Source organism: Camelina sativa, chromosome 3 (assembly GCF_000633955.1).
Source record: "Camelina sativa cultivar DH55 chromosome 3, Cs, whole genome shotgun sequence".
Taxonomy (NCBI): domain Eukaryota; kingdom Viridiplantae; phylum Streptophyta; class Magnoliopsida; order Brassicales; family Brassicaceae; genus Camelina; species Camelina sativa.
In genome coordinates this window covers 27,030,158-27,038,883 of record NC_025687.1, presented here as the reverse complement: position 1 = coordinate 27,038,883, position 8,726 = coordinate 27,030,158, and positions in this window count along the sequence as shown.

Genomic DNA, 8,726 nt, shown 5'->3' with positions numbered 1-8,726 from the left:
AAAAAAAAAAAAAAAAAAATCTCATATGACAGAAATAAAAAAGTGAGAAAAAACAAATCGTAATAAATGTATTTGTGATATTCATTTGTATTTTCAAATTAAAAAGAAATACATATTATCTTAATTTTTTATTATTACCTTAAATATTTGATGAATTCAGATTTTACTTTTCTTACAGATTCTACATATGTATTTGAATGAATAGTGATTAACCCAGCAAGATCTACGAAATTTTACTATATAATAAAAGCATCATATTGTATTTATATTTTAGATTGAAACCCAATAAATTTAAAAATCACTATTTTAAGAGTATATATATCTTCTAAGCCATATTTTACTAAATAAGTAAATATTATGGAAGTGCTTATCTTACACGTTCCTACCCAGAAGTTCCCACGTTCGGCTTCCGCTGTTTCTCACGAACATTCATTAATTAATTAAACTATTAATTAATTAAAGCTTTTGTAACAAAGTTTACATTTTAAAAACTTTATAAAACTACGTACAACAAGACCGTGCGTCGCCATGCAAAAAAGGTTGAATTATTCTACTTTTTAACGTAGAAATTGTTAAACAAATGACTAATGAGAGATTATGTTTTTCTTGACTGCTTTTTTAGTTTTACTTTCTCACATAGGATTGTTTATATAAAGGGTTTATTATCTGTCTAATTTGAAGGTCCCGTAGTTCAAAAGGAATGGCTGTGAATTTTGTCTATAAGCACTAAGCAGCCATACTTAGCTCAAAATCTTGATTGTTTATGGTTGTTAGAACATACAAGTTACAAGGTATATCAAAGTTTTTGTCTTAAAAGTTTAATTAGCTTGACAAAACAGCATCCCTATTTATCTCTAGAAAGTAAATAATTTCTTTTACTTATTTTTTTTTTGATAAAAGTGTTCTTTTACCTATTATGGATCTAATCTTTTGGAACTTCTAACATGTATTCTGTTTGTCGTAATATCTATATATTGCAAGCAAAATAGAGGGTGTCGTGCCGTCTTATTGGCTATTTAATCAATTAATTGTGGTCAGCGTCGGCCCAGTAAAATTTGTGGCCCAATACAAAACAATTACTTTTTAATGGATTTTATAGATAAAAAAATAAAACTGAAACTAAATTTTAAAATTTCGGAAAATGAGGCCTATTTTTACAATAAAAAAGTAGATAAATTTAAAAATTGAGGCCAAATCTATAACTTTCATAAAATTAAGGCCTATTTTTGCAGTAAAAAATTTTTTTGAGGTCTATTTTTGTTACTAAAAATCTAAAAAAATATGGAGGCCCAACACTCATGTGTTATAAGAATGGATGAAGGACCGGACCTGATTGTGGTCGTCCAATTTCTTCATATTTATTAGGGGAAGAAGCCAAAGTTTTAGTTTGTAAGCTTATACTGAAAGTCTGAAAGACTGAAACTATTCATTTTCTATTTTAGAACAAAATAACAAAGTTTTACAAAAATCAATAATGGGTCCTATGCTCTTCTTACAAACTTGATGAAGAGGACAACACTGACTCACATTAGCACTCGAATAGGTAGAACATTGTAAAGTGTGAAATCAATAGTCAAAAGTCCATGAAAAAGGTTATTTCATGCAAGATTAATTTTCTTATATCACACAACACATTAATCGTTTTGCAATATTTTTGCAGCGGTTACTAAAATGGCTCCAGAGTATGAGATACAGATAACGTTGACGCTTAGAGCATTCCCATCGGTCTGTATCAATATCTGAAACCAAAAAAAAATAATAAACAAAGAAAAAGCAGGAAAGAGAAAAAATTAGGGTCTTCTAGCAGACTATTTGAGACACGGGGTGAGAAAAAAATTAATATATGTCCTTCTATTAGTGACTCAACTATATTAAAAAATTAGAATATAATTTTATAATTAAAATATTATTATTTTTTGGTTTTAAAGACATTTTTGTTGGTATCGCCGATAATTGTGCTCTCACCTTTGGTATTGTAGCTCTCAGATAGTTCAAACTATTGCACATACTCAAATGAGTGTCTCTATTTTTTTTTTTTTGATATTTTTGATTAAAAATTTAATTTTTTTACTTTTATTATTAAAAAATTAAACACATCTCAAAGTATAATCGATGAGAGTGCTCTAAGAAGTAATAAGATAGAACAATCCATTAACAATGCTTTTTATCTTTTTAACTCGATAACCATTTTTCCTTTTGATAACATTTCACGTTAATCATTGAGTAAAAGTCTCAAACTTGTTTGTTCTTCTTTCCCTAAGTGGAGGGTATTAAGGGATCAGAATAATCTGTTTGAAGCTGGTGGATCCGAGACTCGGATCAGATTACAACAGAGAAGAGGAAATGGCTATGATCCAAATTGCGATAATGTGTACAAGCTCAGAGCCCTGTGAGAGACTGTCAATGTCAGAAGTGGTGAAGATGTTGGAAAGTAAAAAGATGGTGGAGATGGAGAAACTTGAGGATGCTTCAATCCATAGAGAAACAACACGACTTGAAAACATGAACACAATGATGAAGTATTATGAAACGATAGGGCAAGAGATAAGAACAAGCATAAGCATGAGCAATGAAAGTAAATTGATGTGTCTGCATTTTATAGGGTTTTAACTATAGTTTTTAGGTTTGTTTTGAGTCTTTTCCTAGGTCCAAGTGTGCTTTTAGAGTCTTTTTAGTCTTTTGTGAGTCTTTACAGGTCTTAGGTGACTTTGGAAGGAATCTGAGCGTTTTGGGGATAGAAATATGCATCTGGAGCTTAATTGGTTGAAGTCTGATCGAGCTAGAAGGCAGATGAAGTAAGAGCAGAAATTCATTCCGGATCGACTGATCCTTTTGGGATCGACCAGTCCCCGTCCCCGACGCAATCTTTCCTTTTCTGGTTTAAACCGACTTTTTAGGGATTTATTTTACTATTTAACCACGGGGCTCGACCCCTAGAAAGATAACTTTTACTCTACGCCGTTTTTGAGCACTTGTAAGCTTGGGAGAAGATCTCTAATCCTTTCTAACCCTTTGGAGAAGAATTCTGAACCCTATTATCTCTTTTTGCAATTCAAACATGTTTTCTTCATATTTGATTTGTGATTGTTTCTGTTCGATGTCTGAGTAGTCTCTCTGTTGGGTTTCGGGTTTCAAAAGGGGGTTTTATGATTTATTGATTTAGGTTGTTAGATTTGGGATTGATCTCTTGTGTTCTTCATCTATTGTTGTTCTTATTGCTTAAACTAGATTAGCTACCTAGTTTATGATCTTAGGTTTAATTCATCTAGGCATCAAAAGTGTTGTTGAATTACTTGAAAAGAACATAGGTGAGCAAGGTGATCCTTAGCCAACGACAGTTGAAGTTGGGGCACCTTGTGAACATAATCGGACTAGAACTTAATGCTTGCTAGGATTGTTTAGATCCAAACGACGGTTTAGGGTTCATTCGATTTCTTGCTTAGATAACTAACACTGCGACAGTAGGTTAGTTTTATATTTGAGATCCGAGTTCAAGAACGGTTCCTAAAGTTATCCCAATCCATTACCCAATTTCGTGATCATAACCCTTGATTGATTCCCTGCGCCCAATACTTTCTTTTAAATTTACAAACTCTTATTTATTTTCTTTTTTAATTCTGTTACTTGCAAAACAAACTTCCTCTTTGCTTTAGCTATACTCGGTCTATATAATTTCATAGTGTATCGTTTGGTCTCTGTGGATTCGACCCTGAAGTACTACGACGACACCACTAGATCGTGGTTGAGTGTGCTTTGGGTTATTGATTTAACGCCTAGATCAATTTGGCACCGTTGCCGGGGACCATAACGTTGCCTTTGAAATTTTAGATTCACGTTTAGTCTAAGGTTTATTTTACTTTTTTTTACTGACTTGTTCTTGCGTTCTTCCTCTTTCGTTTCAGGTGCATGCAAACAAGAAGCCACAAGCCTACTGATTTGCGTAACCTGCGAAACAAGGAGTTAGCACAACTTGAACGAGAAAACCGGAGAGCAAGAACCCAGGCCTACCCTATGGCCGAAGGAGGAGATACAGGGGCTAATCCGCCCAACCCTCAGCTGGGTGTCGTCCAACAACAGCAGAGGCAGAACCAGCAAGAGCAAGCTGAACTGAATCCACCTGCAAGGCAAGCCACCTTGAGGGATGAAGATGCTCACAACAGGCTATTTGCGAATCGTTCTGCGATTCAACCTCCTGCTCCTGCGAGACAAGACTATGAGATTAAGCACAGTCTCATCAATTTGGTTCAGAACCGTGTGTTTAATGGATTAGCATCAGAGAGCCCTTTGGACCATATTGAAGCTTTTGAGAGATTGGCTAGTACAACAAGGTCTAATGGAGTTCCATATGATTACCTCATGTTGACTTTGTTCCAATTCTCTTTAGGAGATAAGGCTTTGAGATGGCTAAATCTCTTGGACCGAGGATCACTTACCACTTGGGAGCAGTGTAGAGCAGCGTTTTTAAACCACTTCTACACTAAGTCACGATCCGCTATGTTAAGGAGCAAGATCACTACCTTCTCACAAGGTGGTACAGAGTCTTTTTGTGAAGCGTGGGAGAGATTCAAGGAGTATATGAGGGACTGTCCTCATCATGGCTTTTCACAAGAGAATCTTATGAACATCTTCTATGGAGGAATTGACCAGAAGTACCAGATGGCACTCGATACTGCCAGCAGAGGAGATTTTTCTACTAACACTGCCGCTGAAGCAAACCTCTTGATCGAAAACCTTGCAGCGAGTAACAGCAATCATAGCCATGAGTATGATCGTTCTGTGCGTGTTGTTAGCTCCGTGAATACAGATGTTATTAAGAGTCTCACTGCCAAGGTAGACCTTCTTTTGAAGAGAGATCAGCAAGCTGTCAACATGTGCGACGGGCAGACGGGTGCGTATCAGCAAGTTGGAGTGAATTCAGATTTTGAGGGAACAGAGGAGTTGAACTATGTAGGAGGACAAGGGAACTATCAGAATCATGGGTTTAATCAGAATTATAGAAATCATCCTAATCTCTCCTACAGAAGCACCAACGTTGAGAATCCTCAAGATCAAGTGTATCCTCCACATAATCAACAAGGTAACTTCCCACAAGGATTTCAGAACAGAGGTGTTGGATTTAATAGCTCAAATACCCAAGGATACCACGCTCCATCTGCAGCTCCACAAGATAACAAACTCGAATTGATGATGCAAGCACTGTTGGAGGGCCATAAGAAAAGTTCTGCTGAGATTAATGTCAAGATTGATAGCATGTACAATGATTTGACTGGGAAATTTGAGAGGTTGAGTTCACGTGTTGATTCCATTGATAAGAGAGTCTCTGCTATTTCTTCTAGCTCTAAGAACAAAGAGTCATGCAATGCTATAACACTCCATGGTGGGATCAACTCATTTTTGGCTTCCGCAGAGACGGGATCGATCAATCCTGAGACTAGACCAGCCGGTCCCATCCATTCTGATAATTCGAGTTTGATCCCCAGAGAAGTTGGATCGACCGATCCCCCTTATAGATCGATTGATCCCGTCATTGACGAAGAACTTGTCTCGGAAAGTCTCAGATCGACCGATCTACGTACAGAACGGTCAGTCCCTGTTTTAGGTATGGAAAATTCCAGCTCGTTTGTCTCTGATACAGATGCTAAGGAATCACTTCTTGTGGAACCAAAGCCCTATAGGCCACAAATTCCTTTTCCAAGAAGACATGTGAAGAAACCTCTGGATGAAAAGAAGTATGATCGGTACAAAGAAGTTATGAGTGAGTTCACAGCTGACATTTCCTTTACAGAGGCAGTAAAGCATATCTCTTTGTTTAAGAAGGTTTACAATGATGTTGTGGTTGAAGAAAAAGATTTGGTGGAGGTTAAGGCGTTTTTGGCTCTAGAGAAGAAGAACATTCATGCTCCAGCTTTGAAAAGACTACCCAAATTAGAAGATCCAGGAAAATTTGTTGTTCCATGCTCCATCTTAGGAGTGAACTTTGAGGATTCCCTTTGTGACACTGGATCCAGTGTGAACGTAATGTCTAAGGCTGTTGCAGAGAGGTTGGGGATTGATGATATGAAGGCTTCTAAGGTTTCTCTAAAGTTTGCAAATGCTGTCACCACGACTCCACAAGGCTTCATTAACAATTTAGATGTTCGAGTTGGGAATTGCTTGGTTGCTACAGATTTTCATGTTGTGGAAATGAGCGGGGGTTCTGTTATGCCTTTGATTCTTGGGAGACCTTTCTTAGCAACAGTGGGAGCAGTTGTTGACTTGCCTAATAAGGGGATCACTTTCTCCAACATTGATGATAAAGTCTTCTACAACACAATCACTGCAAATAAAGCTATACGACATGGCTCTTGTCTAGTTGTAGAACATGAGAAGGAGGTGGATGTCGTGATATTGGGAGAGAATGATGATAAGAATGAGGTCAACGAAGTCCTGGATGGAGACACTCATTCTTCTGAGAAGAGGTCTAAGAAGGTTAAGAAGAGAGACAAACCAAAGATAGAGAGAGTAATACCAGATCTTCACATAACCTTGGTACCCCAGAAATATGTTAGAGACACCATTGAGTACAAGGTGAAGTGTAAAAGAATATCTAGGCCTTTTTCTAAGGTTACAGCCATCCTCACTCCGGAGTTTAAAGAAAAAGGCCAAGAAGCAATGGATGATATGCTGAAAACAATTTTGGAGCTTAAGCTGACGAATTGGAGAGCTTGTTCTGATATGAGTTCTCATCCTCCCATCACTTGAAACCTGAAACCACGGTCGAGCTATAGACCTTAAATAAGCGCTTATGGGAGGCAACCCATGGGGTTTGTGCTGGCTTACCCTTTTATTTCTTTATTTGTTTAGGATTTTGGTTTTGTTTTTAGGATTTATTACGGCGAAATCACGTCCAGTGTTAAGTGTTTTCAGGAACAGGTTCCGAATGCAGAAGATGCGAAAATTTTTGTTCCAGGAGTTTCGGATCGATCGATCCTCCTTAAAGATCGACCGATCCCGGTGTTTTCTTTTTTGCGGGTGTCTTTAAGTTCAATAATGTTACAGATCGGGTGATCCCACCCTGAGACCGATCGGTCACCACCCTTACCAACACCACTCCAACACCAGATGCGAGATCACCGGTTTTTGTTTCTTGTCCTTACTTTTTCTTTTTCATTTTTTCTTATTTTTTGTTGTCGGAAGTCCCTTTTTCTTGGCTTTTCTTTCACACCGGGACGGTGTGAAGTAAGTCCGGGGGAGGGATGTCTCCAAGTTACTAATGTCGTTTTCTTTGGTTGTTTCCTTTTGATTTTTCGAGTCTTTGAGTCATTTTCTTATTTTTATTGAGTCAAAAAATTTGTGTTGGGAAACTATGATCATTTTCTAGGAGTCTTTGCTTTGAACTAACACTCTTATGATTGCTTTAGTACTTTTGATTCTAGAATAAAGCTTGGAAAGAACATGAGCAGTCTCAACAAGCCCCAAAAGACACTCGCCAAGGAGAACACTAAGTTGAACCAGAAGTTGTCTCTAGCTTTGACATGACTTAACCGGACTTAATTGCTTACCTTGGGGCTTGGTATACATTGGACATGACTCCTCCCTTCAAGCCTTACAGGGCGTGCATCTCCTCACAAAGTATGCTTCCCCTCTCTCTTCCCTTCAGTACTCAGTCAAAAATAAAAATAAAAAGGAGAGAAAAGAAAAAAAAATGAGAAGAAGAGGATATAGGTAATAAAAGAAGTGAACCGAGGGTTGTGCGTAAACCCGTGCATCCTTCGGAACTCATGGAAACCTGTCTGCAAGAAAAGAGCAAAGGATTGATAAAAAAAATAAAATGATACCCTAGANAGATCTTCACATAACCTTGGTACCCCAGAAATATGTTAGAGACACCATTGAGTACAAGGTGAAGTGTAAAAGAATATCTAGGCCTTTTTCTAAGGTTACAGCCATCCTCACTCCGGAGTTTAAAGAAAAAGGCCAAGAAGCAATGGATGATATGCTGAAAACAATTTTGGAGCTTAAGCTGACGAATTGGAGAGCTTGTTCTGATATGAGTTCTCATCCTCCCATCACTTGAAACCTGAAACCACGGTCGAGCTATAGACCTTAAATAAGCGCTTATGGGAGGCAACCCATGGGGTTTGTGCTGGCTTACCCTTTTATTTCTTTATTTGTTTAGGATTTTGGTTTTGTTTTTAGGATTTATTACGGCGAAATCACGTCCAGTGTTAAGTGTTTTCAGGAACAGGTTCCGAATGCAGAAGATGCGAAAATTTTTGTTCCAGGAGTTTCGGATCGATCGATCCTCCTTAAAGATCGACCGATCCCGGTGTTTTCTTTTTTGCGGGTGTCTTTAAGTTCAATAATGTTACAGATCGGGTGATCCCACCCTGAGACCGATCGGTCACCACCCTTGCCAACACCACTCCAACACCAGATGCGAGATCACCGGTTTTTGTTTCTTGTCCTTACTTTTTCTTTTTCATTTTTTCTTATTTTTTGTTGTCGGAAGTCCCTTTTTCTTGGCTTTGCTTTCACACCGGGACGGTGTGAAGTAAGTCCGGGGGAGGGATGTCTCCAAGTTACTAATGTCGTTTTCTTTGGTTGTTTCCTTTTGATTTTTCGAGTCTTTGAGTAATTTTCTTATTTTTATTGAGTCAAAAAATTTGTGTTGGGAAACTATGATCATTTTCTAGGAGTTTTTGCTTTGAACTAACACTCTTATGATTGCTTTAGTACTTTTGATT